The following is a 16,118-nucleotide window of genomic DNA, read 5'->3' as shown; positions in this document are numbered from 1 at the left end:
TGTGTGTCTGTTTGTGTGTCTGTGAGTGTGTGTGTATGTGTGTGTGGGTGAGTGTCCTGGTTTTGGATGGTGGACAGGTGGTCAGAAAAGTGTGCAGCAGGAGCAACTGGTGCAGTGTGTGTGTTTTAAAGCTTATTAGAAAGATGAACACCAGCGAGTGAAACTGTAATCTATTGTGCAGATATAGTGCATTTGTCAGGCCAAGTATAAGTGACACAAACAAACAAACACATGCACACTGTCATACATACTGCAATATAAGATAACTATAAAAAAGAAGTTCTGCCTTTAGTGTAATGCTTTACATTCAATTGTTTATTTCAGGGATGTGTCACACTTCCAAAACAACACACTTCAGTTTGCCAGATAAAACTCTCATGTCTCAAAATCCAAAAAAGGTTTGTGGTTGTGATTAATCATTAATTGTTTACAAGATGAACAAACCGTTACTTCTACTATGATGACCCCATAAATATAGACCCACACATACACACAAACACATACCAATCAAAATAGCAGATGGCTTGTGAGGTACAAGGCTGCTACTTTCCTTCACTGAGACACAATGCCCTGAGCCACTCTGCACATGCTTGACATGTTGAAAAGCCTTGTCCTGACAACCAGCCTACTCTTACTTCTTTCTTCTTTTTGAACTGGAGTATATTTTCTTATTTTAAGCTTCTTTAAAAAAACAACAACAACAACAAACAAACAAACAATTAAAAGGCCCTCATAAAATACACCTGGATACCTTACACATGTGCATACAAACACACAAATTACAAATTACGCTTTTTGATTTGATAATTTTTTTTTTTTCATGGTCAAATCCACACTATTACAAATCTATTTTAAAATAAGGTTTTCAGCTAGCAGTCACACAATTCTATAGGCTGTCTTAGCATTAAATTGTCCTTCACTTCAGCTAAGACCCAAATCCTGTTCAGAAATGACAATGCCATGTGCATGAAGTCAGCTCCATTAAGATATGGTTTATATAGGTTGGAGTAGAAGATCTCAAATAGCCTGCTCTGATCTAAACCCTATTAAACACCTTTGTAATTAATTGGAATGCTGACTGCCCCCCAGGCCTCCTCACCCTCCATCCTGATTTTACTTTACTTGTGGCTGAATAAGCACAAATCTCTACAAACACACTCCAAAATCTAGTGAAACATCTTCCCAGAAGAGTAGAGAATATTATAACAGCAAGTGGGGACAAAATGTGGAATTACATGTTCCAAAAAAGCACATACATATCTTATGCACAGGTGTCCACAATCCTTTGTCCATATAGTGAATGTTGAGATGATATGGCTTGAGAAAGATGTGCAAACGTGCACACATCAGAGCAATCAGGAAGTTTCAATTTACGTAAAACAGTTAAATACAGTGTGTGCTAGTAATGCTTTCATAGCAGGTTCTTCACAATTTCCACAGAAAACATGAATGAAATCAAATACAATACATTTTAATATAATAATATCCCTAAATACTTAATATACATATTAAAGAAAATTATATACATATAAATAATGTAAAAAAAATAACTAACACACTGTGAGGATGTTTGTGTTTTTGATGCAGTGTGAAGTATTAATACTTGATCACATGACTTTTAGTGACCTATTAGTGTAAGTGTCAGTCAGAGTTGTACAATGTGTTCATTGTGTTTACTGCAGAAACTATGCTAAAACAACAGTACTCATTGTCTCTCCTCCCTATTTAACTGGCCCAGATGTCAAACAAAGACACCTGTTAGTAAGTTGAATCACACTAAATACTAATCTACAAGCTTGCTACAAAGCTCAGAAGCAGGGGTAACCAGTTTCAGAATCAGAATCATGCATTTTTTATTTTTTTTTAATTCAATTCATTTTACTTGTATAGCGCTGTTAACAATTGACATTGTCTCAAGCATCTTAACATAGATAAAGCGGTTATAATGTTGTATACAATTATAAATTGTATACATTTGGTGACTATAAGTTTAAGTTTAAGTGTACGTTTAACCCTAATGAGGAAGCCGTGGCGACTTTGACAAGTAAAACTCCATGAGAAGACATGAGCAAGAAACCTTGAGAGGAACCAGACACAAAAGGGAAACCATTTTTATCTGGTGGCTGGCGAATGTCCGTTAATTATAATTCCATCATTGTCGAGGTGTGCAGTGATGGGAACTGCTCATGCAAACTGTGGTCCTGAGCCATTGTAGTAGATTGTTGATATTAATTACAGTCCAAATTCATCCTCAAACTTTATGGATCTTTAGTCTGTTGAGGTGGAACCATTCCCAGCAGCTCAGAGTGGTCCTATATTTTGTATATTTTCATTAATTCTATCCGCAAGCCACTGGTCACCTAGCTAAACTCTGAGGTAGTAATTTTAAGTCGATTGCCATAGAAATACTAGAGTTTGTTTTTAGCAAGAGTAGAAAAACAAGCACCAATTTGATTCTGCTTTCATTTAGAACGATGTCATCCTCCACCTCTATTACTTGCAAGCATTTATAATCCTTTTCCATTGGAACACCTATTAATATTATCATGATAGAAAAGTTGGCTGATGGTAGATTGTTCCTTAAGTAATTAAATGAAACAATCTGAAATGCCACCACTACTACTACTGGCATTCACCCAAAACTCATGAGCACTAGCACTTATCAATTTAATTATGCAGATCTCCCAGTGATTAATTCCAGGCTATGTCAGTGGTACCAGTGTTAATCATTATCAAAAGTCTCCTGTTTCCTCCGACAGGGTTTTTGACTTAGAGTTAAATAAATGTGCATTTTTTTCAGTGGCTGACGCTTTTTCACCTCACAGACCAAAAGGTTTTAAAACATATCAAAGTGGAGAATGCTTTAGTATCAGAGTCCGTGGTGTTCCTCTGTGAATATCTAATGTGGGGGCAGTGGCTATTTCTCATGTAATGGAAACAGTGCTAGAAAAAGCCCCAGGCTGATTCTTTTCTTTCTCCTGCACAATGTGTTCAATGGAAAATAAAGTAATCTTTAAAATGGTTAAGCTCAAGGTGTGTGTGTAACAGGATGGGGTAAATAATACTTAGGGTCATGCTGTGTTTGTGTGTGTGTGTGTGTGTGTGTGTGTGTGTGTGTGTGTGTGTGTGTGTGTGTGTGTAGTGGAAGTGGAAGTAGAAGTAGGAGTATGAGTAGGAGTAGGAGTAGGAGTAGGACCAGGCAAAATGTCATTAGTGTGTTTGAGTTAAGAAGTAATGCATTATTGTTCCATCACCATTGCTTCTCTTTACAAAGATGCGCATGCAGCTCTGGCTAATCAACAGCACTTTTGTTGTCTGTAGTCACTTTTGCTTGATGAATTGCACACACACACAAACACACACACACACACACACACACACACACACACACACACACACACACACACAAACACACTGTTTATATTCACATACAGTGTCACTCAATAGCAGATATGAAAGCTGACTGTGGGTGATGCTCGCTTTCTTTCTTCTCTGTCTCTCTCTGTGCCCCAGGACAAACAGGTGGTCTAAAGTAATGAGTCCATCACATCAGGCGTTTGCTAACAAACACTCACACCAGGGGCCAAAACTAACAAAGCAGAGCGGCCAGCGGCTCTCAGCGGCTCCCCACACCATCCTTACCCTGCAATAACATAAGACAGACTGGCCCGCTGCCAGATGACACTCTGTCACAGCCTCGGCTTCTGGTCTAGTCTTTGGGGCCGTGCCTTCCTCATGTGCGATTTGAACGGACACCGCTGATAAGCTAGGCTACATTTCTCAACACGCTAGCCGAGAAGGATTATTAGTTCAGGATAACTCTTGCTGAGCCAGATGTATGGATATGTGAGATGATGATAAAAAAAGTAATGCCATAGAGACAGCTGCTGAGCATGATGATAATACTTCAGCAGGTGTGTGTGTGTGTGTGTGTGTGTGTGTGTGTGTGTGTGTGTGTGTGTGTGTTTGTATGTGTTGAGCAGGACTTTGAGAATGTAGTGTGTTTATGTCTATGGGGGGTGTGGGGGGGGTGTAAATGAGACGAAAAGAGTTTGGGGCAAACTGCAGCAGCTGTTGGCCAGTGTGTTGTCCACGTTGACATTGACCACACGCCACAGTCACTCAACACAGCAAGTGAACACAAAGAGGCCTGTTCTCCTACTGTGAGCAGGCTGCATGTGTGTGTGTGTATGTGTGCATGTGTGTAAATGTTTCTACAATGAAAAATCATTGCTATGCATAATGCATACACACTTTCCCTGCTGGATGTGCCAAAAAGTACTTTGTTGTCAATATTACTTTTTAATTAAGTATTTGAACAATCACAACACTGTTAAACATGAATACACAAACTTCATTTCTTGTTTTTTAATTTGGTTATCACTGTTCGGGATGAAAAACAAATACCAATGTTTAAGAGATATATTGATGTAGTATGTAATACATTCTCCACAGTGTGGACAAAAGTATTGGGACAATTGACTTTTCCAGTCAAGTGTGGTTCTGTTACCACAAACTTAAAGGCACTAAATTAAGCATGTCTTCGGATGCAGTAGCATGAATTTTCCCTTCACTTAAAAACCATGTGTACAAATCGAGCTCCATGAAGATATTGGAGTTGGAGTAGAACATTTTGATTGTTCGACTATAAAGCTCTGACCCTCAATACTGAATACATTTGGGATGAATTGAAATGCTTACATTGCAATGCCAATGTCAATACTTAAAATTACTTGTGAGTGAATGATCACAAAATTTCCACAGCCACAGTCCAAAATCTAGAGGAATATTTTCTCAGAAGAGGTTCTTGTAACAGAAAATAGGGACTAAATATGGAATATGATGTTCACAATGTACATGGGATCTTACGGTTAGGTGTCCACAAACCTTTGCCCACAAAGTGCACAAAAATAGCATATACTGTAGGTGTATTTTATAGCAGAGAGTAACAGCTTTTGACTAATATTTTGGGATATGGGGATTTGTGTTTAATCAGGGGAAAGAAACAAAGCTAAGTTGATATGGGATCAGTAGATACATAATGATTCTTATCCAATATTTTTATCCAGCATGAGCTGTATCCTGAGTTGAGTCCTGAGATCACCCAGATATGAGGATATTAAGATGAGGTAGGGTTAAACTGAACTTAAATTTGATGCAATAAAGATTTAAGTGTAAGGGTGAACTGATCTGAGACCAGAAGACATCTATTAAACAGTGAGGGTTAGCTACAGTAGATTTGGGCTGGTATATCCGATTCTAATTCCTTGATAAACTGGGAATTATGATTTTTATTTTTATTTATTATAGCCAACTAAGGAAAAGTTTTTTTTTTTTTCTAGCAGATGTTTGTAAATGATATTCTGAGCTATTAGTTTATTGCAATAGACTAAATCCTGTCCAACAATACTAACTTCGAATTACAGTCCCAAGTGTGTCATATGCAAGCAATATTAACAGCTAATTACTTGCTGGTTCTGTTCTGTTGATTGCAACTCACAAACCATCCATGGGTGAAATTCAGTCTTGATAAACGCACCGCACGTGTAATACTGCACTGCCGCTTTGAGTGAGATGGTCCATGCAACTACGGTTCACTCCCCTCATGCATTCCTTTCATCATTTTTCATGGTTTGTTCAGTCATTGAAAATGTAATATTTAGTACATAATATGAAACGTTTACTGACGAATGTGTTCCTTTTTAATACAGGAGGGACTTTAGTTTTAGTATTCACAATGTTATTTTCCTTTTTTGACTTTAATAGACTGGACAAGTTGGCATGCTTAAAGTGTGTGCATGTTGCTATGGTCTATGGTCTACAGCACATAATGAAAAGCAGTGGCTCTCGGTTTAATGTAGTGGTTGCTCTTGATTTAAATGGGTTTGAAAAATAAAACAGAGATTGCAATTTTAATGACCAGTCAGCGTTTGCCTGAAGACTGATTGACGCACAACACCATAGATACACACAAAGTGCTGTTAGCAATGTAGATGACTGCACGTGTGTGTGTCAGTGTGGCTTTGTGTGCCACGCTTATCCATACACTATGCGATCATAATACATATGCAAATAACTGTACATGCCTTTATGGAAGCACAGGTGGTTCTACTGTGGTGCATGAGAGGTTAAGCTGATCTGCGATTAGGAAAATGGTGATATGGAAATAAAGAGGGTGATGTTTAGAGCTCTGCAGGCACAATGATAAAGAATTAAGGTGATTTGAGATCAGGGGCCATATGAATTCAAATAAGAGAGATCAGACGGCTACATTGATCTCAGATAAGTAGGCAAACGCATATGAAAATAATAATGATTGGAAATATGGTATCTCTAATAAACGAGTATGGCTCAGGACTGAGAAGCTGCCAATGAGATTATTATAAACTAAGACGAAGTGAGAAGCCATACTGGTATGCAGGTTAGACAGTGCAAAACTGATCTGAGCTCAGCAGGCATTAGTATACAGTATGGGCTATAATGACCTTAAAATAAAGCAATATATCAGAATGATTTCAGGTAATCAGACATCAAGGGTCATAAAGATGTTATGATGAATCAGAGCTAACCTTATCAGGAATCGGTAGCAGTAAGGGCTAAAAGAGAGAAGCAGAGATAAGCCGATCTGAGATCTGCTAGCATAAGGACATGCAGTGAGGATGAGAACTGCTGCATGGATGAGAAATGAAGCATGCTGTAAGTGCTGGGAGCTACTTATAGACGTGAGGAAAAAAAATGTTCACATTAACTCCTAGACCCCCTGGCTGAGAAATGAGGAATGGAGGACCATTAGAGAAAGTGAGAGAGAGAGAGAGAGAGAGAGAGAGAGAGAGAGAGAGAGAGAGAGAGAGAGAATGGGAGGAAAAGGAAAAAAAGCAAAAAACAGGCAACATTTTCCTCTCATAGATGTAAATAAACCAATCTTGAAATAAAATATGTAAATAGGTGTCAGCAAAGGATATAAAGAAATGGAAAAAGAAATGAAACAAGATGTGGAAGATTAATGGCAGAGGATTACTACCGAAATGATTCAAAGACAATGTCTGGCATCAGCACAAGCTCGGCTCCTGACAACACTTCCTGATGTACAGTGGCACTGGAACTCACCACTATAAACCCACATGCAATGAGAGCCTCAGTTACTATAGCAACCTGCCCAGCCTCTGACCCCTCCCACTCTCTTCTGGTGGAATGATAAACAGCTGGCACCTCTGGGATAGACCAGCACCTCACGCACACACGCATTCATTTTTAATGAGAAGTCGGGAGTCTTGCATTAACAGCAATGGGAGTTATCGATCATCCCGTCTCAAACACACAAACTATTGCTTCTAATACACCCCCTTAAAACTCCAACCCCCTCCAACCCACCCACACATACACACACACACACACACACACACACACACACAGCAATAATCTCACTGCCACATGGGCCCAGAGCTACTTCTGCAAAAAAATCTGTTAGACTGACAAACCTGCAGGGAATAGCTGTGGCATGTGCATAATGCATGCATCACTTCATGCCCATCTCACATACAAACTAATGTATTCTAAATATATATCCACACACACACACCCATGCACGCACTAATCCACCTGGGATCCATGCTCGGCTAAGCTGAGGTCAGCCTGTGAATGACCCCTTCTCTATTCTCCTTCTACCACCGTGTGCCACCGTGACAGAAATACAGCACAGAGGGATGCAGGCTAATCTGGCCTTTTAACTCCCTAGGTGAGAAAGTGCAGAACGGAACACACACTCACACACACATGCAAAGCCTTGGGCCGGCCATTCTCAAGCAAACACTATTCGCACCAAACTTTCAAACTGTTTTCCCTCACACAGATTCCTTCCTTTCAGTTTTCCTAGAACACACGAGGTGGCACAAGGTGTGTGTGTGTGTGTGTGTCTGTGTTGAAAACTCAATCAGATGAAGCTTGATTGCAAAAGGAGGTCTCACAGCAGGGCTCCAGAATGCAGCAGGCAAATAAGAGATAGAATATGTGTGTGTGTGTGCGTGTGTGTGTGTGTGTGTGTGTGTGTGTGTGTGCGTGTGTGAGAGAGAGAGAGAGAGAGAGAGAGAGAGAGAGAGGGAGAGAGAGAGAGAAGCGAGGTGAGCAGGTGATTTTTTTTCCTTCACTTCATTAGCAGGGGTAAAGAATAGAATCGTTGGGCAAATTCATGATCACTCGGGTGGCATTTTTTTTTTTGCCTTGAATAATAAGGGTGTTTCCATGACAAGACTTTTTTTTAAAACCTGGGAGTGTTTTTTTTTAACCTTACTATATATATAACTATGTAATGGAAAAAAAGCAGGGCACTAAGACAGAACTGATTAGTCGTATAAAAATCACCAAATTCTCTGTCATTGTTAATAAATGACTTTCTGCTATTTAGTAAGATATAACTACATTTCCTATAGTTCACTTCAATTCTGCATACTAAAATTAAAGATGCAGTCATGTTAATATTATATTTACACAATAAAAAGTAAAAGCAGTCCTGAATTGTCCCATGTGATTCTGTACCTTTCTTGGCAAATATTAACAGTGAAAAAAATTGAAATTTTCTTATTTCTTATACAGTCAGCATTTGGATGTGTTAGTGTTTGGACAACATCAAAATCAATTTGAAGCAATCAGTTATATATGAAGCAATCAGCATTTGCGTCCAAGTAATTAACACATTTTTTATGTTTATAATGATGTTAGATGTCCAATTACTTTTGAGCAATTGAAAATGACAAAGCTGTGTAAAAGAATTCCTAAAAGGCAATCCTGTTCATAAATGCTGTTAATTAGAGCTAAAAAGTCTATGTTTAATCACGTACATCAATTTAAAATTAATTTTGTTCGTGAACAGACACCAAGCTATAGAAAGGTGCGTTACTGTCCAAATACTTATGGACCTGACATTACTAAAAACTACACACCTTCCCAAACCGAATTATGTTTTTTTTTAGTAAATGTATCTTAAATCTCAACCACAAATAAAGCAGCATTCCAGAATCTACCTACATTTAAAAAAATAATTATAAAAGTATTTTATGTAAAATCATTTCCATACTGTTTTTGGTGAAATATATTTATGGGCTTTATTACAGTTTTTTACAAGTTTCAAAGTATGCTGTAGGCAGACATCCGCTTATTCTGTCCAGAACAGCATTTCTTAGTGATTCTTTTGTCTTTTTTTCTTTTTCTTTTTTTTTGTCCAAATGCAACTAAAATGCAACTAAACCATCTTCTTTCCCCAGACTCCCACAAAACTTAAACAGATTGCTTCACTTTTGTTAATGGTCACAGTCCTGCAGTGTGGGAAAGTGGAGCAGTTCTTCATCAGGACAGATCTGGAACTCTTGAGTTTCCAGCGGTCTGGAATCTCAGGGGGAAAAAAATGTATATGAAGGAAAACATTCTAACTGAACACACAATCACTAAATCCAGTTTTTTTTTTTACTCTGCAAAAGCAGGATTTAAAAGGAGCCGTCTTTGTGTTCATGGCTGCTCAATGAGATTGTGTCATTTTGTGTAATTACCTTCAAAGTTTCCCTTAAATGTACTGGCAAAGACAAACTTCAAGCTTTTATCTTGAAATCACAAAAATATTATGCAGTGTTTATATAATTATATGCAGTATATACAGTAGTTTGCTCAATAGAACACATCAAATTTTGTCAGGAAATGTTTTTGCATATACATTCTACCAGTTTGTATATATATATATATATATATAAACATTTTATTTGTCACATCAACATACATACAGGGTACGACATGCAGTGAAATGCTTTTTTACGACGGTCCTGCATGAGGGAATATATATATATATATAGTTTTATTTACTTATCTTTTTTTTTATTTATTTATGCTCTATTATGCTATAATATGCTATATGCTATAACATATGATATGATAAATATATATATAGGGGTTGTTATTTTGCCACTTTGCTGATTGCTTTTGCATTCCAATGCAGTTCTCTGTGTGTGTGTGTGTGTGTGTGTGTGTGTGTGTGTGTGTGTGTGTGTGTGTGTGTGTGTGTGTGTGTGTGTGATTCTGTGTCTGGACCCCCTTGGTGAGCTGTTTCTGTGCCATTAGCACTGTTTGTTTAAGGGATTTGGCCTGAATGCACAGTCTTAGCTCAGCTATAAAAAAGGAAGCAAAGAGTCTGATATCAGCAGGCATTACAAACATGCATTTGCAAACAAAATACAGCATTTTATGCTTCTGGTAGTTCACAGAATGGGTGTAACCTTCAGTGCCTTTTTGTGATGTCAGAAAGGGAAATGGGGATTGGGTTTACAGTGGAGCTGCATCACAGGGCTCTTAGGCTTGGGTCAAAGCACTGACAACACCAGGTCATTCAAATAAAGCTCATTGTTATGCTCCGTTACTAGACCCTTTATCTCGCATTCACGTGTCTTGCATTGATAAATGACTTGCCGGAAAAGAGCTGCATCACACAGCCTGCTCTAGTGAATCAATTTCACTATAAAGTCACATGAAAGAGCTTTATTGTTGAGCTCAATTTCTGCACCTATTGTTCTCAGTCATACTAAAGCTCTCCATCAGAGTTTTGATGAATGGCTACTTTTCATTTTTTTAAGTCAAGCAGTTCTTCATGCCCAGATGCAGAATGACCTGTTTTGCATTAATGTTTTTTGTTTTTTTGTTTAATGTTCCTTTACTGAAACATTGTGCACAATATGATCATTTCACCTCACTGCAAAACCCAACAAAATGAATCCTTATATAACTAAGAGTGTTTAGATTAGGGGCCAGTAGTGAGAGATTACCAGCGTTGTGCTGAGTGCTGGAGTGCAGAGCTTATTATCGAAAAACCCTTGATAGCTGTCTGTGAGCTTTTCATATTACAGACATTTATCCAGAGTGACTTTGACTGCAGAAAGGTTTTTGTTGTATTAGTGTAGAAGGATAATCTCCCTGTTTCATATTCTAGCTTTCAATGTTGAAAATGAGGGTTATTGGTCATGATGTTGACCGCTTGTACACAGTTTATAACACAGTAGTTTATAAGCCTGAATACTTAAAACTGAATACTTGAACAAGTCACAAGCTAGAGGGTCACACAAAGATGCTCCATTTTACCTCAGTTAAAGCTTGTAGTTTATTGGCTAGTTTATAGAGGCACTAATTGAGTTTTTTATTTGCACTATTAACAAATGACTTTGTTACAAAGCAACTTGATAGAAGTCTGGATAAGAAGCTAAATGCCAAATGTGCAAACCAGAGGTGGTGATGATTTTATGTACACCACCCACACAAGACATGAAAAACAAAGCTTTAATTGAACCAGAAACAAAAAAATAAACATCTTTTTCTGCTTGCCACCAGAGAGTGTGAGTAAAAAACGTTACTCTTGGAGCTGTTGCAAGGTTTAAGCACAATAAAAATAAAAGTGCTTAATGATGAGCATAGGACAGTCTTTATGAGTACTGCAACAGTTCGTAAATACTACAGTGTAGACCTGAAATTATTCAGTTAAGAAACAGTGAGACTGGTTTTGGGAAGTACAACCATTAGGGTTTCTGGTCACTGTAACAGAAAAATGCATACAAAAGCTCATAGCAGAAGCAGAGCATCTGAATAAATGTGTGAGCATTAGTGAGAGCTATGTAGGCAATGCTCTTCACCCTGTCCTGATGGCTCTTTAAAACATGCAGGGTAGGAGTCATGGCATTCCAGGAAGCACTGCCTAACTCAGAACAATTCAGAAGAAGAAGAAGAACCAGACTGAAGGATAAAAAGTAGGGTGAATCGACCGGAGGTGGGGAGCTAAAAATTGCAGCCAGTCGATAGCGAGAGCAGTGTATTAATTATGTATGACTGAAACCTTCTTTTGGGAAGCCAGAGAGGGGAGAAAATAGGTGAGGTAGGAGTGAGGTAGCACTGTGTGGAGAGACTTGACTGGCGCTTGTATGCCTACACACACGTGCACACACATGCACTACCATATCACTATTAACCGTTGTGCATCATCATAGCTTTCGAAGTAATATAAAAAAAAAATCTTCAGTTGGTTAAAAAAGAGACAACAGACTGTAGATACATGCTTAAGAGATTTGCTGCTGAAAGAATCAACACAAAGACTATAACTCTAATGAGGAAAAAGTCGCACAACACAAAAAAAGGAAGGCATGCCAAGCCTCCTGACACAGCTGGTAAGCCTGATCTGATGCTCCTTAGGGAAGCAGCACAGAAAGCCCACAGTGTCTGTCTGCCAGTCAGTCTGTCAATTAAGCTCAAGTATCTTCTTCCCGATGATCCATGGCTGTGCAGGTCTAGAACTCCATTCACCGTCAGGGTGAAAGGCTTTGACTGGTCACGGTATCTCACAATGCTACTGTCAAGATAAACTAGCTGATGAACCTGCTGATGCAATTACACCATTTGCTGTTTGCCATGCTGCATAGAGCAAGATTATATAAAAAAAAAGAATTATCAAATATCCATAATATGATTAAGTCCCAGAACTGAAAGACACCAGATGCTTGATTGCTATGGATGGAGAGATTTGCAGTTTTTTTTCTTTTCTTTCCTTTCCTTTCCTTTTTTTTTTTTTTTTTACCAGCAGCTCTATCGGGTCCCCAAGCAGCGGTAAGCTAGTCTCTAAGCTAATAACGTAGTCGGCATTGACAGCAGGCAGCACCTCAGTCCGTGTGCTAGAAGTTAATAATGCAGCCATCCCAAGCAACAGGCTGAGGTCCCTCTATCTCTCTTTCCTTCTATCTCACTCACTTACTCTCACAAACACACACACACACACACACACACACACACAAGTAGATCTGCAGGGGAGACAGCGGGGGACTTATTGATTTAAACACAGCAGCCAGACAGAGTGTCGCTCTGATCCCAGGGTTGATTGGGAGCCCACTTGATTGGGTCTGTGCTTTGGGTTTTGCAAGCTCCGCTGTGAGTATGCATTCAGGTTTTATGCGTGTATTTTTGTGTCTGGTAGAAAGAAAACACACATTTGTAAGGCAATTCATGGTTCGCTGACAAGGGCTGTACATTGTTGTGTGAATCCATTTGTTTAACATCCCTCTGCTAGCTCTTTGTTTCCACCTTCCTAACATCATGGAGTGTGGACGTGCACTGTCTGTGTCTGTGTCTGTGTGTGTGTGTGTGTGTGTGTGTGTGTGTGTGTGTGTGTGTGTGTATGAATATACAGATGGCAGGTTTGACTGCACCCCACTGGTCCGGTGCCTGCTCAATGGGCACTTGCCTAGCATGCTTTTTTGGCTAGGTTTAGGATGGTCTGGAAGGAGGAGGTGGGGGCATTACGAGGCTCAGGTGCCTTCAACTGGTTCAAGTCTTATCGCAAATACGCATCCTCGTCCAAGCAGCAAACCAACCCTGAGAAAAGCCCAATTTACAAGAAGAACATTGACACCTGGGAGTGCAGCTGATGCTCTGCACCCATCCGATTCACTCCACTGATCTCAAGATTTCCAGATTATTGTGTGGCAGCGATAGAGATACAGACTTTTTTCCCACTTTTTCTTTTTTTATGGTTGTAGAATAATTTGTCCACCTGTGGAGCTTGAAGAGGCTAAGTAAACAATGTCCTTCAGCGCTGTGGAGTGGAATAAAAAGCAGCGCGATGCTGTTGCATACTCCTCATTAATTTCAGCCTCTCGGAGGAGTCGTTCTCATTCTCTGTGTGACAAGAGGCCAGGAGAATGCAGATAACAAAGCTGTCTATAGTTTTCTTTGTCTTAACCTCGATACCAGCCTGAGAATTCATAATAACTATTGGGCTGTCTCAGGGAAAACAGGCTATAAGTAAGACATAGAGTCTTAAAAAATGAGGGGTTTGTTTGGATTCTTAGTTTTGCAGTTTTTCCCCTAGATTTATCAGTTTCCTAAGCAATATCAGTTGAAATGTGTTAGATGGACATAAGGGAAATAACAGAATGGGGTTTGAGAATAAAATGCAGCACTTTTAAACTTGGAGCGCTAAAAGCATTATAGCATTTGCTTTACTTAGTGTGTCGCCAGTTCAGCGCTTGAGAGTGGCATCCATCATTTGCTCTGTGGGTGGCAATGAGCCTGTTCACATTACCATTATTGCCTCTGTTAGTGCTGCTATAAAGATACACCACAAACACCAAATGATTCACATCGAATCCATCCAACTGCTTTATTTGCATTAATGTATCTCAGCACAGGATAGATCAAGACATTTGTAGATGACTTCAATAACCAAGCATGGTTTTTAACATGATTGATTGTTTAAAAACATAACTGAAAGAGCATACCTGGTTAGTTTTAAATATTTATTTGCAGCATTTCTATCAACCCAATACTTTTACAGCTCACATCATATACTGTAGAACTAGGTCCATTTAAATAACTGGCCACTTACTGCAATACAACATTACTGACATTTCTCTGACAATCTGTCATAGCAGGAGACTACTCTCAAGTGCTTCTGTCAAGCAACCGAGGCAACCAAACTAATCCAAGGTGACAGTTCTGTATATTTTTACTAGTTCTGTGCATTTATTTCTGAAAAGGATGACTTTTTTTGCCATTATTTTCATTGTGTGGAATCGACTAATCTTCACTGTTGCCATTGCCATTGCTTTAAAACAGAAACCCCCGTCACTGTATTTGCCATATACAGTTCCAGGGAAAAGGCAAAACCTGCCACCACCTCTGTGCAAGTGAGGAAATCAATTGTCTCATACGGCGCAGGGTTTTTTGCTGTTGTGTCTAAGGCATTAGCAGCTCAGCAGCTCAGACAAAGAGCATATGTGGGTCTGGCAGGCTCTAGGACTGGGTAGTGGTGTGGGAGGAAGGACCGGGATGCCTGCCAGCCTGCCCAGCATTTACTGCTGAATCAGACGGGACGCTTGGGGCATGCTAAGCGGGTAGGGGGGCTCCGTGCCCCCCGCCTCTCCACACAAAAAAATGAGGGCAGCCCAGCTCACGGTGACATTCATCAGTGAAAAGAGCAGGTAGACATTGACAGCCTCAGTCTTGAAGCACGCATTCACAGTGGTATACCCATTTATACCCATTATGGCTTGGCACAGCCTGAGAGTCAGCTCACATTTGGCTGGCAATAATCGATAAAGAGGAGCAGGTTGTTATGCTATCTTTGGGGCCAGGGATTAATAAATAAAGCCTGAATGCAGTGAAAGTTTATTCAAAGTTCCAAAAAGCATGTAGTCAACAACAGATAAGAGGTTATTCTTAGCGTTAGCGTGAGTCAGCAGCACATTTCAAATATCTTAAAAAAGAGGGTATACTTTAGATTTTCATCTGTGTGCTCAAAATGCATTCGAAATAAGAAAAGCAGAAAGCAAATAAGATATTTTTGCTTTCCATATAATGTGCTATCGCTACAATCACACTTGCTTGGGTTGGGTTAACTCCATACCTAAGCAGCTGGTCCAGACAGAACGCTTTTTTTTTTTTTTTCTTTTACAATTGTGCCTAACCTAATTAGTAAAAATGCGCCGTCTGATCAGCTGCCGTCCCGCCCTTCTCCTGAGTGTATCTTAAAACAAAGAAGCCCAGAGATATTTAGAGAGTGCTGATTTCGTTTTCTATGCACCGCCAGACAATAAAGTCATTAGGCACTCTCTGTCTCAGTTAGCCAGTTTGTGTTCACTTACTGAGAGAAAGCGAAACGAGCAAGTCATACAGGACTGCCTCCACCAATTAGACAGCTAGCGATAATGATAGCACCCTAGCAGCGTTTCTCCTGCTGCAGTCTTGCCTCTTTGACACAACCGTGCATGTTTCCTTGAACTAGCAGTTACTTCTCAAGATTTCTTTTTTTTTGTTTAATTAGGCTTGTAAATAATTATTGCAATTAAAGCCTGCAATTACGAGAGAGAAGTGGCATTATTAGTGATGTGTTTGATGTATGGCATATTTTATTTTTATTTTTTCCCTACTTTAGCATGGTGAGACATGCACAGAGGCTCCCCGATTATACAGTCACTTGGTGACAGCTACAACGACTCCTGACACGCCAGAACATTTTAATTGCGGATGTTATTATCCTGCCATCCTCGAGCCTGATTCCTGAGCCAACAAGCCAATGTCTCTGGGAGAAGTGAACTAGGAGAAAGTTA

The 16,118-nt window shown here is 39.4% G+C and overlaps 1 protein-coding gene across 1 annotated transcript in view; it reads right to left on the bottom strand.

Moving 5' to 3' along the window:
* The window catches only part of plxna2 (plexin A2), a 205,948-nt gene that overhangs the window by 88,193 nt on the left and 101,637 nt on the right, over positions 1-16,118 (bottom strand). The window lies entirely within an intron of this gene.

This window comes from Silurus meridionalis, chromosome 16 (assembly GCF_014805685.1).
Source record: "Silurus meridionalis isolate SWU-2019-XX chromosome 16, ASM1480568v1, whole genome shotgun sequence".
NCBI classification, from domain to species: Eukaryota; Metazoa; Chordata; class Actinopteri; order Siluriformes; family Siluridae; genus Silurus; species Silurus meridionalis.
This window is presented reverse-complemented; position numbering and strand designations above follow the sequence as displayed.